The sequence below is a fragment of the Microtus pennsylvanicus genome, chromosome 6 (assembly GCF_037038515.1).
Source record: "Microtus pennsylvanicus isolate mMicPen1 chromosome 6, mMicPen1.hap1, whole genome shotgun sequence".
Classification (NCBI taxonomy): domain Eukaryota; kingdom Metazoa; phylum Chordata; class Mammalia; order Rodentia; family Cricetidae; genus Microtus; species Microtus pennsylvanicus.
The window spans coordinates 122,657,819-122,678,862 of record NC_134584.1 but is presented as its reverse complement, the minus strand read 5'-3'; the positions used below and the strand labels follow the sequence as shown (position 1 = coordinate 122,678,862).

General features: G+C 62.6%; 7 non-coding genes across 7 annotated transcripts; all 7 read left to right on the top strand.

Moving 5' to 3' along the window:
• Positions 1-2,442: 2,442 nt before the first annotated feature.
• On the top strand, positions 2,443-2,561 carry LOC142853250 (5S ribosomal RNA). The gene has a single exon (XR_012911168.1). It is a non-coding gene; the product is annotated as a 5S ribosomal RNA (ribosomal RNA).
• Positions 2,562-5,299: 2,738 nt separating this feature from the next.
• On the top strand, positions 5,300-5,418 carry LOC142853249 (5S ribosomal RNA). Its single transcript, XR_012911167.1, has one exon. It is a non-coding gene; the product is annotated as a 5S ribosomal RNA (ribosomal RNA).
• Positions 5,419-8,176: 2,758 nt separating this feature from the next.
• LOC142853248 (5S ribosomal RNA) lies at positions 8,177-8,295 on the top strand. The gene has a single exon (XR_012911166.1). It is a non-coding gene; the product is annotated as a 5S ribosomal RNA (ribosomal RNA).
• A 2,788-nt stretch (positions 8,296-11,083) lies between these two features.
• LOC142853247 (5S ribosomal RNA) lies at positions 11,084-11,202 on the top strand. The gene has a single exon (XR_012911165.1). It is a non-coding gene; the product is annotated as a 5S ribosomal RNA (ribosomal RNA).
• Positions 11,203-13,971: 2,769 nt separating this feature from the next.
• Positions 13,972-14,090, top strand: LOC142853246 (5S ribosomal RNA). The gene has a single exon (XR_012911164.1). It is a non-coding gene; the product is annotated as a 5S ribosomal RNA (ribosomal RNA).
• A 2,765-nt stretch (positions 14,091-16,855) lies between these two features.
• LOC142853244 (5S ribosomal RNA) lies at positions 16,856-16,974 on the top strand. The gene has a single exon (XR_012911162.1). It is a non-coding gene; the product is annotated as a 5S ribosomal RNA (ribosomal RNA).
• A 2,768-nt stretch (positions 16,975-19,742) lies between these two features.
• LOC142853243 (5S ribosomal RNA) lies at positions 19,743-19,861 on the top strand. Its single transcript, XR_012911161.1, has one exon. It is a non-coding gene; the product is annotated as a 5S ribosomal RNA (ribosomal RNA).
• The last annotated feature ends 1,183 nt before the right edge of the window (positions 19,862-21,044 follow it).

Genomic DNA, 21,044 nt, shown 5'->3' with positions numbered 1-21,044 from the left:
GCCAAGGGCCTAGGTGCGCCTGGCATCGCAGCCCCGCACAGCACAACACTGTGTATGTGTTCAGGAAGAGATCGCCTCGCCCCCTCCACGCAATGCACCCGGTGGATGCGGTCTAAGAGCAAGCAGGCTCCACCCACCCACTCCCGGGGATGGGGTGTGCGCCCACCTGCGTGCCTGTGTGCCTGCTTGCCTGTGTGTAATGTGCAATGTGCGTGCTTGTGTGAGAAGCCCCATGTGGGTGCACGTGTGTTCGTGTAGGCCACAATAGGCGCCTTTGTGTTTGTGTGTGTGTTGTGCGTGCATGCTTGTGAGTGCGCACGTGTGTCTGGGGTTTTGCCTGCTTTTGTCTCTGCCTGCTCGGGAGTGTGTGCATTTTTGCATGATTGTGTGTGTGTGTGTGTGCTGTGCGTGCGTACTTGTGTGGATGTGCGTCTGGGTGTCCACCTGCTTGCGTGTCAGTCTGTAGGCTCCGATCGCGTGCTTGCGTACACGCGTGCTTGAGTGTGTTTCTGCATGCGCGAGCGTGTGAGTACGCTTGTGTGCAGGCCCGAGTGCCTACGGGCATGCGCGCGTGCATGAGGGGAAGCGCCCACGCACTGGTGCCCTCTAGGGCTCGCTCGGCTGGTGGGCTTGTCCCCGGTGGGATGGGATGCCAGGTATCAACAGTTGGTTGCCTTCTGAACCCAACCTGAGAGGCCAAGGCCTGGGCTCAGGGATGGAATCTGTGAGGTGGAGGCCAACCACCGAGGTCCAAGATGGGCATGGAGTCAAGAAGCTGGACGCTCAGGCGCTGTTCCACTAAGCCCTACGGTGGAACTCCCTATCTATCTATCTATCTATCTATCTATCTATCTATCTATCTATCTATCTACCCAGAGCCAAGCCGAGAGAGAGAGGTCTGTGCTGTGCTGAGCTGTGCGGTGGATTTCAGATGCCAGCCGACAGCATCCTTATAACAGTCCAGGCTCAGGAAGGTCCTGCTCAGCCCCAGAGGTGGGTGCAGAAGGAACAGACTTGCCTTCTTGAGTCTTCCTTGATGGTGGGGGATGCCGGGTGGCCCGGTGGAAATAAGGATACATAGCCCAAGAGAGTTGCGGCCGGGACCTGCCCCCGCCCCCACCGTCCAGGAGCAGAGAGCGCCAAGACCCAAGTTCCAAGTTCCAAGTTCCCTCGGCCCCACCGGTCGGCCCAGGAGCATCTTCCACGCTGGACAGCCTGCCTTTCTCTCTTCTCCCCGACGCGCAGGGCGGGCGTGCGGCCCACTTCACGACGAGGCACCTTCAATGGGGGACTGGATGGCCCCGCTGGCTGGCGATAGGGGATAGGGGTGGGACTGGGGGTGGGGGTGGACATGGGGCAGAACTGGAATCTTGGGAGCTGGCATTCCAAGTTCCAAAGAGAGAACCAAGGTTTCTCAGAACGGCGAGAAAGCACAGGCGGGCACAGGCACACAGTCTCTCTAACCCAATCCCAGGCTTTCTAGATTCTCCAGGAGGAGGGGGTTACTCTGGGGAGCCGAGGAAGAGGAGCAGGAGCAGGAGCAGGAGCAGGAGGGAAGGGCAGGTAGAAGAAGAGGTGGAGGAGGAGGAGCATTAGGAGGAAACTACAGTTCCCCAATGATGAGAGACTAGCGCCTAGCCACTACCAGACCCGTCGAGGCACCTCCGTAGGTAGGGCACCAGCAAGACAGTGTCTACCCCTGTCTGGAAGGATGCCCCAAGCGATCCAACCGCTTTGCCTGAGCCTATCTGGGCACCTCCCCCGCGAACTCCTCATGCCACCCCATGCCACCCCACCCCAGTCTCACCCCAGCCCCACCATCACCCCTTGCCGGGCGCCGCCCATCTCCCCGGACCCAACCCCCATGCTTCCACCAGTGGCCCGCGGGACGACAGAGGCAAGGAGCTGGCTGGCTACCTGGCAACAGTCCCCAGGTGGAGGGAGAGTCGGGGTCCAAAGCCGACCCCTGCCCTGGAAAGCCCTGAGGCCCTGTCAAAGCCGACACCCGTGGATTCCCCACCGAAGGAGGCTGAGGGCGGGCAAGGGAGGAGCCAGCTTGCGGGCCAACAAACCTGCCAGGGGCACGGTTGGGGCGCGGTGAGGGTGCCCGATGAGGAACGGGAGACAAGGTCGGTAGGTAGGGCTGCCTGGCGACTGCTGCTGGCCCTGGAGCCCGGCTCCGGGTCGGGGCAGAGGGCGGCCTAGCTGGCAGGCTGTCTGGCGGGCGGGGAGGGGATCGTCCGTCCGCCCGCCCGCCCGCCCGTCCGTCCGTCCTTCCGGACTCGGACTCCGGAGGGCGTGGGGGCGTGGGGGCGGGCTGGCGTGCAGGAGCGCAGGCAGGCCAGTGTTACAGCAGCAGCAGCAGCAGCAGCAGCAGCAGCAGCAGCAGCAGCAGCAGCAGCAGCAGCAGGCTCTTGGGGCGCGACAGCGACACACGCCTCCGTCTACGGCCATACCACCCTGAACGCGCCCGATCTCGTCTGATCTCGGAAGCTAAGCAGGGTCGGGCCTGGTTAGTACTTGGATGGGAGACCGCCTGGGAATACCGGGTGCTGTAGGCTTTTTGTCTTCCTTTTCTCTTTCGGCCCCTTTTGGCCTTCGCGACCGCGGGCCGAGGGCCAGCCCGGACGAGGCAGGACACCACCAGGACAATCCGCACCCCGGAAAGACGGCGCACCTCTCACAAGGTTCCAAATCCACCCACCGCTCAGAGCCCTCAGGCACGCAGGAAACCCACCCACGAGGGGAAACACCCGAGTGGGGAAGGAAATGACAGGACCACTGAAGGAAATTAAGACTAACTCGCTGCGCGGGGTGGGTGTCACGGGTGGAAGCTGGACGGCCACCGGCATGCCCTTGGGAGCCGCGGCGAGGGGCGAAGGGCGAGGGCCAAGGGCCTAGGTGCGCCTGGCATCGCAGCCCCGCACAGCACAACACTGTGTATGTGTTCAGGAAGAGATCGCCTCGCCCCCTCCACGCAATGCACCCGGTGGATGCGGTCTAAGAGCAAGCAGGCTCCACCCACCCACTCCCGGGGATGGGGTGTGCGCCCACCTGCGTGCCTGTGTGCCTGCTTGCCTGTGTGTAATGTGCAATGTGCGTGCTTGTGTGAGAAGCCCCATGTGGGTGCACGTGTGTTCGTGTAGGCCACAATAGGCGCCTTTGTGTTTGTGTGTGTGTTGTGCGTGCATGCTTGTGAGTGCGCACGTGTGTCTGGGGTTTTGCCTGCTTTTGTCTCTGCCTGCTCGGGAGTGTGTGCATTTTTGCATGATTGTGTGTGTGTGTGTGTGCTGTGCGTGCGTACTTGTGTGGATGTGCGTCTGGGTGTCCACCTGCTTGCGTGTCAGTCTGTAGGCTCCGATCGCGTGCTTGCGTACACGCGTGCTTGAGTGTGTTTCTGCATGCGCGAGCGTGTGAGTACGCTTGTGTGCAGGCCCGAGTGCCTACGGGCATGCGCGCGTGCATGAGGGGAAGCGCCCACGCACTGGTGCCCTCTAGGGCTCGCTCGGCTGGTGGGCTTGTCCCCGGTGGGATGGGATGCCAGGTATCAACAGTTGGTTGCCTCCTGAACCCAACCTGAGAGGCCAAGGCCTGGGCTCAGGGATGGAATCTGTGAGGTGGAGGCCAACCACCGAGGTCCAAGATGGGCATGGAGTCAAGAAGCTGGACGCTCAGGCGCTGTTCCACTAAGCCCTACGGTGGAACTCCCTATCTATCTATCTATCTATCTATCTATCTATCTATCTATCTATCTACCCAGAGCCAAGCCGAGAGAGAGAGGTCTGTGCTGTGCTGAGCTGTGCGGTGGATTTCAGATGCCAGCCGACAGCATCCTTATAACAGTCCAGGCTCAGGAAGGTCCTGCTCAGCCCCAGAGGTGGGTGCAGAAGGAACAGACTTGCCTTCTTGAGTCTTCCTTGATGGTGGGGGATGCCGGGTGGCCCGGTGGAAATAAGGATACATAGCCCAAGAGAGTTGCGGCCGGGACCTGCCCCCGCCCCCACCGTCCAGGAGCAGAGAGCGCCAAGACCCAAGTTCCAAGTTCCAAGTTCCCTCGGCCCCACCGGTCGGCCCAGGAGCATCTTCCACGCTGGACAGCCTGCCTTTCTCTCTTCTCCCCGACGCGCAGGGCGGGCGTGCGGCCCACTTCACGACGAGGCACCTTCAATGGGGGACTGGATGGCCCCGCTGGCTGGCGATAGGGGATAGGGGTGGGACTGGGGGTGGGGGTGGACATGGGGCAGAACTGGAATCTTGGGAGCTGGCATTCCAAGTTCCAAAGAGAGAACCAAGGTTTCTCAGAACGGCGAGAAAGCACAGGCGGGCACAGGCACACAGTCTCTCTAACCCAATCCCAGGCTTTCTAGATTCTCCAGGAGGAGGGGGTTACTCTGGGGAGCCGAGGAAGAGGAGCAGGAGCAGGAGCAGGAGCAGGAGGGAAGGGCAGGTAGAAGAAGAGGTGGAGGAGGAGGAGCATTAGGAGGAAACTACAGTTCCCCAATGATGAGAGACTAGCGCCTAGCCACTACCAGACCCGTCGAGGCACCTCCGTAGGTAGGGCACCAGCAAGACAGTGTCTACCCCTGTCTGGAAGGATGCCCCAAGCGATCCAACCGCTTTGCCTGAGCCTATCTGGGCACCTCCCCCGCGAACTCCTCATGCCACCCCATGCCACCCCACCCCAGTCTCACCCCAGCCCCACCATCACCCCTTGCCGGGCGCCGCCCATCTCCCCGGACCCAACCCCCATGCTTCCACCAGTGGCCCGCGGGACGACAGAGGCAAGGAGCTGGCTGGCTACCTGGCAACAGTCCCCAGGTGGAGGGAGAGTCGGGGTCCAAAGCCGACCCCTGCCCTGGAAAGCCCTGAGGCCCTGTCAAAGCCGACACCCGTGGATTCCCCACCGAAGGAGGCTGAGGGCGGGCAAGGGAGGAGCCAGCTTGCGGGCCAACAAACCTGCCAGGGGCACGGTTGGGGCGCGGTGAGGGTGCCCGATGAGGAACGGGAGGCAAGGTCGGTAGGTAGGGCTGCCTGGCGACTGCTGCTGGCCCTGGAGCCCGGCTCCGGGTCGGGGCAGAGGGCGGCCTAGCTGGCAGGCTGTCTGGCGGGCGGGGAGGGGATCGTCCGTCCGCCCGCCCGCCCGCCCGTCCGTCCGTCCTTCCGGACTCGGACTCCGGAGGGCGTGGGGGCGTGGGGGCGGGCTGGCGTGCAGGAGCGCAGGCAGGCCAGTGTTACAGCAGCAGCAGCAGCAGCAGCAGCAGCAGCAGGCTCTTGGGGCACGACAGCGACACACGCCTCCGTCTACGGCCATACCACCCTGAACGCGCCCGATCTCGTCTGATCTCGGAAGCTAAGCAGGGTCGGGCCTGGTTAGTACTTGGATGGGAGACCGCCTGGGAATACCGGGTGCTGTAGGCTTTTTGTCTTCCTTTTCTCTTTCGGCCCCTTTTGGCCTTCGCGACCGCGGGCCGAGGGCCAGCCCGGACCAGGCAGGACACCACCAGGACAATCCGCACCCCGGAAAGACGGCGCACCTCTCACAAGGTTCCAAATCCACCCACCGCTCAGAGCCCTCAGGCACGCAGGAAACCCACCCACGAGGGGAAACACCCGAGTGGGGAAGGAAATGACAGGACCACTGAAGGAAATTAAGACTAACTCGCTGCGCGGGGTGGGTGTCACGGGTGGAAGCTGGACGGCCACCGGCATGCCCTTGGGAGCCGCGGCGAGGGGCGAAGGGCGAGGGCCAAGGGCCTAGGTGCGCCTGGCATCGCAGCCCCGCACAGCACAACACTGTGTATGTGTTCAGGAAGAGATCGCCTCGCCCCCTCCACGCAATGCACCCGGTGGATGCGGTCTAAGAGCAAGCAGGCTCCACCCACCCACTCCCGGGGATGGGGTGTGCACCCACCTGCGTGCCTGTGTGCCTGCTTGCCTGTGTGTAATGTGCAATGTGCGTGCTTGTGTGAGAAGCCCCATGTGGGTGCACGTGTGTTCGTGTAGGCCACAATAGGCGCCTTTGTGTTTGTGTGTGTGTTGTGCGTGCATGCTTGTGAGTGCGCACGTGTGTCTGGGGTTTTGCCTGCTTTTGTCTCTGCCTGCTCGGGAGTGTGTGCATTTTTGCATGATTGTGTGTGTGTGTGTGTGCTGTGCGTGCATACTTGTGTGGATGTGCGTCTGGGTGTCCACCTGCTTGCGTGTCAGTCTGTAGGCTCCGATCGCGTGCTTGCGTACACGCGTGCTTGAGTGTGTTTCTGCATGCGCGAGCGTGTGAGTACGCTTGTGTGCAGGCCCGAGTGCCTACGGGCATGCGCGCGTGCATGAGGGGAAGCGCCCACGCACTGGTGCCCTCTAGGGCTCGCTCGGCTGGTGGGCTTGTCCCCGGTGGGATGGGATGCCAGGTATCAACAGTTGGTTGCCTCCTGAACCCAACCTGAGAGGCCAAGGCCTGGGCTCAGGGATGGAATCTGTGAGGTGGAGGCCAACCACCGAGGTCCAAGATGGGCATGGAGTCAAGAAGCTGGACGCTCAGGCGCTGTTCCACTAAGCCCTACGGTGGAACTCCCTATCTATCTATCTATCTATCTATCTATCTATCTATCTATCTACCCAGAGCCAAGCCGAGAGAGAGAGGTCTGTGCTGTGCTGAGCTGTGCGGTGGATTTCAGATGCCAGCCGACAGCATCCTTATAACAGTCCAGGCTCAGGAAGGTCCTGCTCAGCCCCAGAGGTGGGTGCAGAAGGAACAGACTTGCCTTCTTGAGTCTTCCTTGATGGTGGGGGATGCCGGGTGGCCCGGTGGAAATAAGGATACATAGCCCAAGAGAGTTGCGGCCGGGACCTGCCCCCGCCCCCACCGTCCAGGAGCAGAGAGCGCCAAGACCCAAGTTCCAAGTTCCAAGTTCCCTCGGCCCCACCGGTCGGCCCAGGAGCATCTTCCACGCTGGACAGCCTGCCTTTCTCTCTTCTCCCCGACGCGCAGGGCGGGCGTGCGGCCCACTTCACGACGAGGCACCTTCAATGGGGGACTGGATGGCCCCGCTGGCTGGCGATAGGGGATAGGGGTGGGACTGGGGGTGGGGGTGGACATGGGGCAGAACTGGAATCTTGGGAGCTGGCATTCCAAGTTCCAAAGAGAGAACCAAGGTTTCTCAGAACGGCGAGAAAGCACAGGCGGGCACAGGCACACAGTCTCTCTAACCCAATCCCAGGCTTTCTAGATTCTCCAGGAGGAGGGGGTTACTCTGGGGAGCCGAGGAAGAGGAGCAGGAGCAGGAGCAGGAGCAGGAGGGAAGGGCAGGTAGAAGAAGAGGTGGAGGAGGAGGAGCATTAGGAGGAAACTACAGTTCCCCAATGATGAGAGACTAGCGCCTAGCCACTACCAGACCCGTCGAGGCACCTCCGTAGGTAGGGCACCAGCAAGACAGTGTCTACCCCTGTCTGGAAGGATGCCCCAAGCGATCCAACCGCTTTGCCTGAGCCTATCTGGGCACCTCCCCCGCGAACTCCTCATGCCACCCCATGCCACCCCACCCCAGTCTCACCCCAGCCCCACCATCACCCCTTGCCGGGCGCCGCCCATCTCCCCGGACCCAACCCCCATGCTTCCACCAGTGGCCCGCGGGACGACAGAGGCAAGGAGCTGGCTGGCTACCTGGCAACAGTCCCCAGGTGGAGGGAGAGTCGGGGTCCAAAGCCGACCCCTGCCCTGGAAAGCCCTGAGGCCCTGTCAAAGCCGACACCCGTGGATTCCCCACCGAAGGAGGCTGAGGGCGGGCAAGGGAGGAGCCAGCTTGCGGGCCAACAAACCTGCCAGGGGCACGGTTGGGGCGCGGTGAGGGTGCCCGATGAGGAACGGGAGACAAGGTCGGTAGGTAGGGCTGCCTGGCGACTGCTGCTGGCCCTGGAGCCCGGCTCCGGGTCGGGGCAGAGGGCGGCCTAGCTGGCAGGCTGTCTGGCGGGCGGGGAGGGGATCGTCCGTCCGCCCGCCCGCCCGCCCGTCCGTCCGTCCTTCCGGACTCGGACTCCGGAGGGCGTGGGGGCGTGGGGGCGGGCTGGCGTGCAGGAGCGCAGGCAGGCCAGTGTTACAGCAGCAGCAGCAGCAGCAGCAGCAGCAGCAGCAGCAGCAGCAGCAGCAGCAGCAGGCTCTTGGGGCACGACAGCGACACACGCCTCCGTCTACGGCCATACCACCCTGAACGCGCCCGATCTCGTCTGATCTCGGAAGCTAAGCAGGGTCGGGCCTGGTTAGTACTTGGATGGGAGACCGCCTGGGAATACCGGGTGCTGTAGGCTTTTTGTCTTCCTTTTCTCTTTCGGCCCCTTTTGGCCTTCGCGACCGCGGGCCGAGGGCCAGCCCGGACCAGGCAGGACACCACCAGGACAATCCGCACCCCGGAAAGACGGCGCACCTCTCACAAGGTTCCAAATCCACCCACCGCTCAGAGCCCTCAGGCACGCAGGAAACCCACCCACGAGGGGAAACACCCGAGTGGGGAAGGAAATGACAGGACCACTGAAGGAAATTAAGACTAACTCGCTGCGCGGGGTGGGTGTCACGGGTGGAAGCTGGACGGCCACCGGCATGCCCTTGGGAGCCGCGGCGAGGGGCGAAGGGCGAGGGCCAAGGGCCTAGGTGCGCCTGGCATCGCAGCCCCGCACAGCACAACACTGTGTATGTGTTCAGGAAGAGATCGCCTCGCCCCCTCCACGCAATGCACCCGGTGGATGCGGTCTAAGAGCAAGCAGGCTCCACCCACCCACTCCCGGGGATGGGGTGTGCGCCCACCTGCGTGCCTGTGTGCCTGCTTGCCTGTGTGTAATGTGCAATGTGCGTGCTTGTGTGAGAAGCCCCATGTGGGTGCACGTGTGTTCGTGTAGGCCACAATAGGCGCCTTTGTGTTTGTGTGTGTGTTGTGCGTGCATGCTTGTGAGTGCGCACGTGTGTCTGGGGTTTTGCCTGCTTTTGTCTCTGCCTGCTCGGGAGTGTGTGCATTTTTGCATGATTGTGTGTGTGTGTGTGTGCTGTGCGTGCGTACTTGTGTGGATGTGCGTCTGGGTGTCCACCTGCTTGCGTGTCAGTCTGTAGGCTCCGATCGCGTGCTTGCGTACACGCGTGCTTGAGTGTGTTTCTGCATGCGCGAGCGTGTGAGTACGCTTGTGTGCAGGCCCGAGTGCCTACGGGCATGCGCGCGTGCATGAGGGGAAGCGCCCACGCACTGGTGCCCTCTAGGGCTCGCTCGGCTGGTGGGCTTGTCCCCGGTGGGATGGGATGCCAGGTATCAACAGTTGGTTGCCTCCTGAACCCAACCTGAGAGGCCAAGGCCTGGGCTCAGGGATGGAATCTGTGAGGTGGAGGCCAACCACCGAGGTCCAAGATGGGCATGGAGTCAAGAAGCTGGACGCTCAGGCGCTGTTCCACTAAGCCCTACGGTGGAACTCCCTATCTATCTATCTATCTATCTATCTATCTATCTATCTATCTATCTACCCAGAGCCAAGCCGAGAGAGAGAGGTCTGTGCTGTGCTGAGCTGTGCGGTGGATTTCAGATGCCAGCCGACAGCATCCTTATAACAGTCCAGGCTCAGGAAGGTCCTGCTCAGCCCCAGAGGTGGGTGCAGAAGGAACAGACTTGCCTTCTTGAGTCTTCCTTGATGGTGGGGGATGCCGGGTGGCCCGGTGGAAATAAGGATACATAGCCCAAGAGAGTTGCGGCCGGGACCTGCCCCCGCCCCCACCGTCCAGGAGCAGAGAGCGCCAAGACCCAAGTTCCAAGTTCCAAGTTCCCTCGGCCCCACCGGTCGGCCCAGGAGCATCTTCCACGCTGGACAGCCTGCCTTTCTCTCTTCTCCCCGACGCGCAGGGCGGGCGTGCGGCCCACTTCACGACGAGGCACCTTCAATGGGGGACTGGATGGCCCCGCTGGCTGGCGATAGGGGATAGGGGTGGGACTGGGGGTGGGGGTGGACATGGGGCAGAACTGGAATCTTGGGAGCTGGCATTCCAAGTTCCAAAGAGAGAACCAAGGTTTCTCAGAACGGCGAGAAAGCACAGGCGGGCACAGGCACACAGTCTCTCTAACCCAATCCCAGGCTTTCTAGATTCTCCAGGAGGAGGGGGTTACTCTGGGGAGCCGAGGAAGAGGAGCAGGAGCAGGAGCAGGAGCAGGAGGGAAGGGCAGGTAGAAGAAGAGGTGGAGGAGGAGGAGCATTAGGAGGAAACTACAGTTCCCCAATGATGAGAGACTAGCGCCTAGCCACTACCAGACCCGTCGAGGCACCTCCGTAGGTAGGGCACCAGCAAGACAGTGTCTACCCCTGTCTGGAAGGATGCCCCAAGCGATCCAACCGCTTTGCCTGAGCCTATCTGGGCACCTCCCCCGCGAACTCCTCATGCCACCCCATGCCACCCCACCCCAGTCTCACCCCAGCCCCACCATCACCCCTTGCCGGGCGCCGCCCATCTCCCCGGACCCAACCCCCATGCTTCCACCAGTGGCCCGCGGGACGACAGAGGCAAGGAGCTGGCTGGCTACCTGGCAACAGTCCCCAGGTGGAGGGAGAGTCGGGGTCCAAAGCCGACCCCTGCCCTGGAAAGCCCTGAGGCCCTGTCAAAGCCGACACCCGTGGATTCCCCACCGAAGGAGGCTGAGGGCGGGCAAGGGAGGAGCCAGCTTGCGGGCCAACAAACCTGCCAGGGGCACGGTTGGGGCGCGGTGAGGGTGCCCGATGAGGAACGGGAGACAAGGTCGGTAGGTAGGGCTGCCTGGCGACTGCTGCTGGCCCTGGAGCCCGGCTCCGGGTCGGGGCAGAGGGCGGCCTAGCTGGCAGGCTGTCTGGCGGGCGGGGAGGGGATCGTCCGTCCGCCCGCCCGCCCGCCCGTCCGTCCGTCCGTCCGTCCGTCCGTCCGTCCTTCCGGACTCGGACTCCGGAGGGCGTGGGGGCGTGGGGGCGGGCTGGCGTGCAGGAGCGCAGGCAGGCCAGTGTTACAGCAGCAGCAGCAGCAGCAGCAGCAGCAGCAGCAGCAGCAGCAGCAGCAGCAGCAGCAGCAGGCTCTTGGGGCACGACAGCGACACACGCCTCCGTCTACGGCCATACCACCCTGAACGCGCCCGATCTCGTCTGATCTCGGAAGCTAAGCAGGGTCGGGCCTGGTTAGTACTTGGATGGGAGACCGCCTGGGAATACCGGGTGCTGTAGGCTTTTTGTCTTCCTTTTCTCTTTCGGCCCCTTTTGGCCTTCGCGACCGCGGGCCGAGGGCCAGCCCGGACCAGGCAGGACACCACCAGGACAATCCGCACCCCGGAAAGACGGCGCACCTCTCACAAGGTTCCAAATCCACCCACCGCTCAGAGCCCTCAGGCACGCAGGAAACCCACCCACGAGGGGAAACACCCGAGTGGGGAAGGAAATGACAGGACCACTGAAGGAAATTAAGACTAACTCGCTGCGCGGGGTGGGTGTCACGGGTGGAAGCTGGACGGCCACCGGCATGCCCTTGGGAGCCGCGGCGAGGGGCGAAGGGCGAGGGCCAAGGGCCTAGGTGCGCCTGGCATCGCAGCCCCGCACAGCACAACACTGTGTATGTGTTCAGGAAGAGATCGCCTCGCCCCCTCCACGCAATGCACCCGGTGGATGCGGTCTAAGAGCAAGCAGGCTCCACCCACCCACTCCCGGGGATGGGGTGTGCGCCCACCTGCGTGCCTGTGTGCCTGCTTGCCTGTGTGTAATGTGCAATGTGCGTGCTTGTGTGAGAAGCCCCATGTGGGTGCACGTGTGTTCGTGTAGGCCACAATAGGCGCCTTTGTGTTTGTGTGTGTGTTGTGCGTGCATGCTTGTGAGTGCGCACGTGTGTCTGGGGTTTTGCCTGCTTTTGTCTCTGCCTGCTCGGGAGTGTGTGCATTTTTGCATGATTGTGTGTGTGTGTGTGTGCTGTGCGTGCGTACTTGTGTGGATGTGCGTCTGGGTGTCCACCTGCTTGCGTGTCAGTCTGTAGGCTCCGATCGCGTGCTTGCGTACACGCGTGCTTGAGTGTGTTTCTGCATGCGCGAGCGTGTGAGTACGCTTGTGTGCAGGCCCGAGTGCCTACGGGCATGCGCGCGTGCATGAGGGGAAGCGCCCACGCACTGGTGCCCTCTAGGGCTCGCTCGGCTGGTGGGCTTGTCCCCGGTGGGATGGGATGCCAGGTATCAACAGTTGGTTGCCTCCTGAACCCAACCTGAGAGGCCAAGGCCTGGGCTCAGGGATGGAATCTGTGAGGTGGAGGCCAACCACCGAGGTCCAAGATGGGCATGGAGTCAAGAAGCTGGACGCTCAGGCGCTGTTCCACTAAGCCCTACGGTGGAACTCCCTATCTATCTATCTATCTATCTATCTATCTATCTATCTATCTATCTATCTACCCAGAGCCAAGCCGAGAGAGAGAGGTCTGTGCTGTGCTGAGCTGTGCGGTGGATTTCAGATGCCAGCCGACAGCATCCTTATAACAGTCCAGGCTCAGGAAGGTCCTGCTCAGCCCCAGAGGTGGGTGCAGAAGGAACAGACTTGCCTTCTTGAGTCTTCCTTGATGGTGGGGGATGCCGGGTGGCCCGGTGGAAATAAGGATACATAGCCCAAGAGAGTTGCGGCCGGGACCTGCCCCCGCCCCCACCGTCCAGGAGCAGAGAGCGCCAAGACCCAAGTTCCAAGTTCCAAGTTCCCTCGGCCCCACCGGTCGGCCCAGGAGCATCTTCCACGCTGGACAGCCTGCCTTTCTCTCTTCTCCCCGACGCGCAGGGCGGGCGTGCGGCCCACTTCACGACGAGGCACCTTCAATGGGGGACTGGATGGCCCCGCTGGCTGGCGATAGGGGATAGGGGTGGGACTGGGGGTGGGGGTGGACATGGGGCAGAACTGGAATCTTGGGAGCTGGCATTCCAAGTTCCAAAGAGAGAACCAAGGTTTCTCAGAACGGCGAGAAAGCACAGGCGGGCACAGGCACACAGTCTCTCTAACCCAATCCCAGGCTTTCTAGATTCTCCAGGAGGAGGGGGTTACTCTGGGGAGCCGAGGAAGAGGAGCAGGAGCAGGAGCAGGAGCAGGAGGGAAGGGCAGGTAGAAGAAGAGGTGGAGGAGGAGGAGCATTAGGAGGAAACTACAGTTCCCCAATGATGAGAGACTAGCGCCTAGCCACTACCAGACCCGTCGAGGCACCTCCGTAGGTAGGGCACCAGCAAGACAGTGTCTACCCCTGTCTGGAAGGATGCCCCAAGCGATCCAACCGCTTTGCCTGAGCCTATCTGGGCACCTCCCCCGCGAACTCCTCATGCCACCCCATGCCACCCCACCCCAGTCTCACCCCAGCCCCACCATCACCCCTTGCCGGGCGCCGCCCATCTCCCCGGACCCAACCCCCATGCTTCCACCAGTGGCCCGCGGGACGACAGAGGCAAGGAGCTGGCTGGCTACCTGGCAACAGTCCCCAGGTGGAGGGAGAGTCGGGGTCCAAAGCCGACCCCTGCCCTGGAAAGCCCTGAGGCCCTGTCAAAGCCGACACCCGTGGATTCCCCACCGAAGGAGGCTGAGGGCGGGCAAGGGAGGAGCCAGCTTGCGGGCCAACAAACCTGCCAGGGGCACGGTTGGGGCGCGGTGAGGGTGCCCGATGAGGAACGGGAGACAAGGTCGGTAGGTAGGGCTGCCTGGCGACTGCTGCTGGCCCTGGAGCCCGGCTCCGGGTCGGGGCAGAGGGCGGCCTAGCTGGCAGGCTGTCTGGCGGGCGGGGAGGGGATCGTCCGTCCGCCCGCCCGCCCGCCCGTCCGTCCGTCCTTCCGGACTCGGACTCCGGAGGGCGTGGGGGCGTGGGGGCGGGCTGGCGTGCAGGAGCGCAGGCAGGCCAGTGTTACAGCAGCAGCAGCAGCAGCAGCAGCAGCAGCAGCAGCAGCAGCAGCAGCAGCAGCAGCAGGCTCTTGGGGCACGACAGCGACACACGCCTCCGTCTACGGCCATACCACCCTGAACGCGCCCGATCTCGTCTGATCTCGGAAGCTAAGCAGGGTCGGGCCTGGTTAGTACTTGGATGGGAGACCGCCTGGGAATACCGGGTGCTGTAGGCTTTTTGTCTTCCTTTTCTCTTTCGGCCCCTTTTGGCCTTCGCGACCGCGGGCCGAGGGCCAGCCCGGACGAGGCAGGACACCACCAGGACAATCCGCACCCCGGAAAGACGGCGCACCTCTCACAAGGTTCCAAATCCACCCACCGCTCAGAGCCCTCAGGCACGCAGGAAACCCACCCACGAGGGGAAACACCCGAGTGGGGAAGGAAATGACAGGACCACTGAAGGAAATTAAGACTAACTCGCTGCGCGGGGTGGGTGTCACGGGTGGAAGCTGGACGGCCACCGGCATGCCCTTGGGAGCCGCGGCGAGGGGCGAAGGGCGAGGGCCAAGGGCCTAGGTGCGCCTGGCATCGCAGCCCCGCACAGCACAACACTGTGTATGTGTTCAGGAAGAGATCGCCTCGCCCCCTCCACGCAATGCACCCGGTGGATGCGGTCTAAGAGCAAGCAGGCTCCACCCACCCACTCCCGGGGATGGGGTGTGCGCCCACCTGCGTGCCTGTGTGCCTGCTTGCCTGTGTGTAATGTGCAATGTGCGTGCTTGTGTGAGAAGCCCCATGTGGGTGCACGTGTGTTCGTGTAGGCCACAATAGGCGCCTTTGTGTTTGTGTGTGTGTTGTGCGTGCATGCTTGTGAGTGCGCACGTGTGTCTGGGGTTTTGCCTGCTTTTGTCTCTGCCTGCTCGGGAGTGTGTGCATTTTTGCATGATTGTGTGTGTGTGTGTGTGCTGTGCGTGCGTACTTGTGTGGATGTGCGTCTGGGTGTCCACCTGCTTGCGTGTCAGTCTGTAGGCTCCGATCGCGTGCTTGCGTACACGCGTGCTTGAGTGTGTTTCTGCATGCGCGAGCGTGTGAGTACGCTTGTGTGCAGGCCCGAGTGCCTACGGGCATGCGCGCGTGCATGAGGGGAAGCGCCCACGCACTGGTGCCCTCTAGGGCTCGCTCGGCTGGTGGGCTTGTCCCCGGTGGGATGGGATGCCAGGTATCAACAGTTGGTTGCCTTCTGAACCCAACCTGAGAGGCCAAGGCCTGGGCTCAGGGATGGAATCTGTGAGGTGGAGGCCAACCACCGAGGTCCAAGATGGGCATGGAGTCAAGAAGCTGGACGCTCAGGCGCTGTTCCACTAAGCCCTACGGTGGAACTCCCTATCTATCTATCTATCTATCTATCTATCTATCTATCTATCTATCTACCCAGAGCCAAGCCGAGAGAGAGAGGTCTGTGCTGTGCTGAGCTGTGCGGTGGATTTCAGATGCCAGCCGACAGCATCCTTATAACAGTCCAGGCTCAGGAAGGTCCTGCTCAGCCCCAGAGGTGGGTGCAGAAGGAACAGACTTGCCTTCTTGAGTCTTCCTTGATGGTGGGGGATGCCGGGTGGCCCGGTGGAAATAAGGATACATAGCCCAAGAGAGTTGCGGCCGGGACCTGCCCCCGCCCCCACCGTCCAGGAGCAGAGAGCGCCAAGACCCAAGTTCCAAGTTCCAAGTTCCCTCGGCCCCACCGGTCGGCCCAGGAGCATCTTCCACGCTGGACAGCCTGCCTTTCTCTCTTCTCCCCGACGCGCAGGGCGGGCGTGCGGCCCACTTCACGACGAGGCACCTTCAATGGGGGACTGGATGGCCCCGCTGGCTGGCGATAGGGGATAGGGGTGGGACTGGGGGTGGGGGTGGACATGGGGCAGAACTGGAATCTTGGGAGCTGGCATTCCAAGTTCCAAAGAGAGAACCAAGGTTTCTCAGAACGGCGAGAAAGCACAGGCGGGCACAGGCACACAGTCTCTCTAACCCAATCCCAGGCTTTCTAGATTCTCCAGGAGGAGGGGGTTACTCTGGGGAGCCGAGGAAGAGGAGCAGGAGCAGGAGCAGGAGCAGGAGGGAAGGGCAGGTAGAAGAAGAGGTGGAGGAGGAGGAGCATTAGGAGGAAACTACAGTTCCCCAATGATGAGAGACTAGCGCCTAGCCACTACCAGACCCGTCGAGGCACCTCCGTAGGTAGGGCACCAGCAAGACAGTGTCTACCCCTGTCTGGAAGGATGCCCCAAGCGATCCAACCGCTTTGCCTGAGCCTATCTGGGCACCTCCCCCGCGAACTCCTCATGCCACCCCATGCCACCCCACCCCAGTCTCACCCCAGCCCCACCATCACCCCTTGCCGGGCGCCGCCCATCTCCCCGGACCCAACCCCCATGCTTCCACCAGTGGCCCGCGGGACGACAGAGGCAAGGAGCTGGCTGGCTACCTGGCAACAGTCCCCAGGTGGAGGGAGAGTCGGGGTCCAAAGCCGACCCCTGCCCTGGAAAGCCCTGAGGCCCTGTCAAAGCCGACACCCGTGGATTCCCCACCGAAGGAGGCTGAGGGCGGGCAAGGGAGGAGCCAGCTTGCGGGCCAACAAACCTGCCAGGGGCACGGTTGGGGCGCGGTGAGGGTGCCCGATGAGGAACGGGAGACAAGGTCGGTAGGTAGGGCTGCCTGGCGACTGCTGCTGGCCCTGGAGCCCGGCTCCGGGTCGGGGCAGAGGGCGGCCTAGCTGGCAGGCTGTCTGGCGGGCGGGGAGGGGATCGTCCGTCCGCCCGCCCGCCCGCCCGTCCGTCCGTCCTTCCGGACTCGGACTCCGGAGGGCGTGGGGGCGTGGGGGCGGGCTGGCGTGCAGGAGCGCAGGCAGGCCAGTGTTACAGCAGCAGCAGCAGCAGCAGCAGCAGCAGCAGCAGCAGCAGCAGCAGCAGCAGCAGCAGGCTCTTGGGGCACGACAGCGACACACGCCTCCGTCTACGGCCATACCACCCTGAACGCGCCCGATCTCGTCTGATCTCGGAAGCTAAGCAGGGTCGGGCCTGGTTAGTACTTGGATGGGAGACCGCCTGGGAATACCGGGTGCTGTAGGCTTTTTGTCTTCCTTTTCTCTTTCGGCCCCTTTTGGCCTTCGCGACCGCGGGCCGAGGGCCAGCCCGGACCAGGCAGGACACCACCAGGACAATCCGCACCCCGGAAAGACGGCGCACCTCTCACAAGGTTCCAAATCCACCCACCGCTCAGAGCCCTCAGGCACGCAGGAAACCCACCCACGAGGGGAAACACCCGAGTGGGGAAGGAAATGACAGGACCACTGAAGGAAATTAAGACTAACTCGCTGCGCGGGGTGGGTGTCACGGGTGGAAGCTGGACGGCCACCGGCATGCCCTTGGGAGCCGCGGCGAGGGGCGAAGGGCGAGGGCCAAGGGCCTAGGTGCGCCTGGCATCGCAGCCCCGCACAGCACAACACTGTGTATGTGTTCAGGAAGAGATCGCCTCGCCCCCTCCACGCAATGCACCCGGTGGATGCGGTCTAAGAGCAAGCAGGCTCCACCCACCCACTCCCGGGGATGGGGTGTGCGCCCACCTGCGTGCCTGTGTGCCTGCTTGCCTGTGTGTAATGTGCAATGTGCGTGCTTGTGTGAGAAGCCCCATGTGGGTACACGTGTGTTCGTGTAGGCCACAATAGGCGCCTTTGTGTTTGTGTGTGTGTTGTGCGTGCATGCTTGTGAGTGCGCACGTGTGTCTGGGGTTTTGCCTGCTTTTGTCTCTGCCTGCTCGGGAGTGTGTGCATTTTTGCATGATTGTGTGTGTGTGTGTGTGCTGTGCGTGCGTACTTGTGTGGATGTGCGTCTGGGTGTCCACCTGCTTGCGTGTCAGTCTGTAGGCTCCGATCGCGTGCTTGCGTACACGCGTGCTTGAGTGTGTTTCTGCATGCGCGAGCGTGTGAGTACGCTTGTGTGCAGGCCCGAGTGCCTACGGGCATGCGCGCGTGCATGAGGGGAAGCGCCCACGCACTGGTGCCCTCTAGGGCTCGCTCGGCTGGTGGGCTTGTCCCCGGTGGGATGGGATGCCAGGTATCAACAGTTGGTTGCCTCCTGAACCCAACCTGAGAGGCCAAGGCCTGGGCTCAGGGATGGAATCTGTGAGGTGGAGGCCAACCACCGAGGTCCAAGATGGGCATGGAGTCAAGAAGCTGGACGCTCAGGCGCTGTTCCACTAAGCCCTACGGTGGAACTCCCTATCTATCTATCTATCTATCTATCTATCTATCTATCTATCTATCTACCCAGAGCCAAGCCGAGAGAGAGAGGTCTGTGCTGTGCTGAGCTGTGCGGTGGATTTCAGATGCCAGCCGACAGCATCCTTATAACAGTCCAGGCTCAGGAAGGTCCTGCTCAGCCCCAGAGGTGGGTGCAGAAGGAACAGACTTGCCTTCTTGAGTCTTCCTTGATGGTGGGGGATGCCGGGTGGCCCGGTGGAAATAAGGATACATAGCCCAAGAGAGTTGCGGCCGGGACCTGCCCCCGCCCCCACCGTCCAGGAGCAGAGAGCGCCAAGACCCAAGTTCCAAGTTCCAAGTTCCCTCGGCCCCACCGGTCGGCCCAGGAGCATCTTCCACGCTGGACAGCCTGCCTTTCTCTCTTCTCCCCGACGCGCAGGGCGGGCGTGCGGCCCACTTCACGACGAGGCACCTTCAATGGGGGACTGGATGGCCCCGCTGGCTGGCGATAGGGGATAGGGGTGGGACTGGGGGTGGGGGTGGACATGGGGCAGAACTGGAATCTTGGGAGCTGGCATTCCAAGTTCCAAAGAGAGAACCAAGGTTTCTCAGAACGGCGAGAAAGCACAGGCGGGCACAGGCACACAGTCTCTCTAACCCAATCCCAGGCTTTCTAGATTCTCCAGGAGGAGGGGGTTACTCTGGGGAGCCGAGGAAGAGGAGCAGGAGCAGGAGCAGGAGCAGGAGGGAAGGGCAGGTAGAAGAAGAGGTGGAGGAGGAGGAGCATTAGGAGGAAACTACAGTTCCCCAATGATGAGAGACTAGCGCCTAGCCACTACCAGACCCGTCGAGGCACCTCCGTAGGTAGGGCACCAGCAAGACAGTGTCTACCCCTGTCTGGAAGGATGCCCCAAGCGATCCAACCGCTTTGCCTGAGCCTATCTGGGCACCTCCCCCGCGAACTCCTCATGCCACCCCATGCCACCCCACCCCAGTCTCACCCCAGCCCCACCATCACCCCTTGCCGGGCGCCGCCCATCTCCCCGGACCCAACCCCCATGCTTCCACCAGTGGCCCGCGGGACGACAGAGGCAAGGAGCTGGCTGGCTACCTGGCAACAGTCCCCAGGTGGAGGGAGAGTCGGGGTCCAAAGCCGACCCCTGCCCTGGAAAGCCCTGAGGCCCTGTCAAAGCCGACACCCGTGGATTCCCCACCGAAGGAGGCTGAGGGCGGGCAAGGGAGGAGCCAGCTTGCGGGCCAACAAACCTGCCAGGGGCACGGTTGGGGCGCGGTGAGGGTGCCCGATGAGGAACGGGAGACAAGGTCGGTAGGTAGGGCTGCCTGGCGACTGCTGCTGGCCCTGGAGCCCGGCTCCGGGTCGGGGCAGAGGGCGGCCTAGCTGGCAGGCTGTCTGGCGGGCGGGGAGGGGATCGTCCGTCCGCCCGCCCGCCCGCCCGTCCGTCCGTCCTTCCGGACTCGGACTCCGGAGGGCGTGGGGGCGTGGGGGCGGGCTGGCGTGCAGGAGCGCAGGCAGGCCAGTGTTACAGCAGCAGCAGCAGCAGCAGCAGCAGCAGCAGCAGCAGCAGCAGCAGCAGCAGCAGCAGCAGGCTCTTGGGGCACGACAGCGACACACGCCTCCGTCTACGGCCATACCACCCTGAACGCGCCCGATCTCGTCTGATCTCGGAAGCTAAGCAGGGTCGGGCCTGGTTAGTACTTGGATGGGAGACCGCCTGGGAATACCGGGTGCTGTAGGCTTTTTGTCTTCCTTTTCTCTTTCGGCCCCTTTTGGCCTTCGCGACCGCGGGCCGAGGGCCAGCCCGGACGAGGCAGGACACCACCAGGACAATCCGCACCCCGGAAAGACGGCGCACCTCTCACAAGGTTCCAAATCCACCCACCGCTCAGAGCCCTCAGGCACGCAGGAAACCCACCCACGAGGGGAAACACCCGAGTGGGGAAGGAAATGACAGGACCACTGAAGGAAATTAAGACTAACTCGCTGCGCGGGGTGGGTGTCACGGGTGGAAGCTGGACGGCCACCGGCATGCCCTTGGGAGCCGCGGCGAGGGGCGAAGGGCGAGGGCCAAGGGCCTAGGTGCGCCTGGCATCGCAGCCCCGCACAGCACAACACTGTGTATGTGTTCAGGAAGAGATCGCCTCGCCCCCTCCACGCAATGCACCCGGTGGATGCGGTCTAAGAGCAAGCAGGCTCCACCCACCCACTCCCGGGGATGGGGTGTGCGCCCACCTGCGTGCCTGTGTGCCTGCTTGCCTGTGTGTAATGTGCAATGTGCGTGCTTGTGTGAGAAGCCCCATGTGGGTGCACGTGTGTTCGTGTAGGCCACAATAGGCGCCTTTGTGTTTGTGTGTGTGTTGTGCGTGCATGCTTGTGAGTGCGCACGTGTGTCTGGGGTTTTGCCTGCTTTTGTCTCTGCCTGCTCGGGAGTGTGTGCATTTTTGCATGATTGTGTGTGTGTGTGTGTGCTGTGCGTGCGTACTTGTGTGGATGTGCGTCTGGGTGTCCACCTGCTTGCGTGTCAGTCTGTAGGCTCCGATCGCGTGCTTGCGTACACGCGTGCTTGAGTGTGTTTCTGCATGCGCGAGCGTGTGAGTACGCTTGTGTGCAGGCCCGAGTGCCTACGGGCATGCGCGCGTGCATGAGGGGAAGCGCCCACGCACTGGTGCCCTCTAGGGCTCGCTCGGCTGGTGGGCTTGTCCCCGGTGGGATGGGATGCCAGGTATCAACAGTTGGTTGCCTTCTGAACCCAACCTGAGAGGCCAAGGCCTGGGCTCAGGGATGGAATCTGTGAGGTGGAGGCCAACCACCGAGGTCCAAGATGGGCATGGAGTCAAGAAGCTGGACGCTCAGGCGCTGTTCCACTAAGCCCTACGGTGGAACTCCCTATCTATCTATCTATCTATCTATCTATCTATCTAT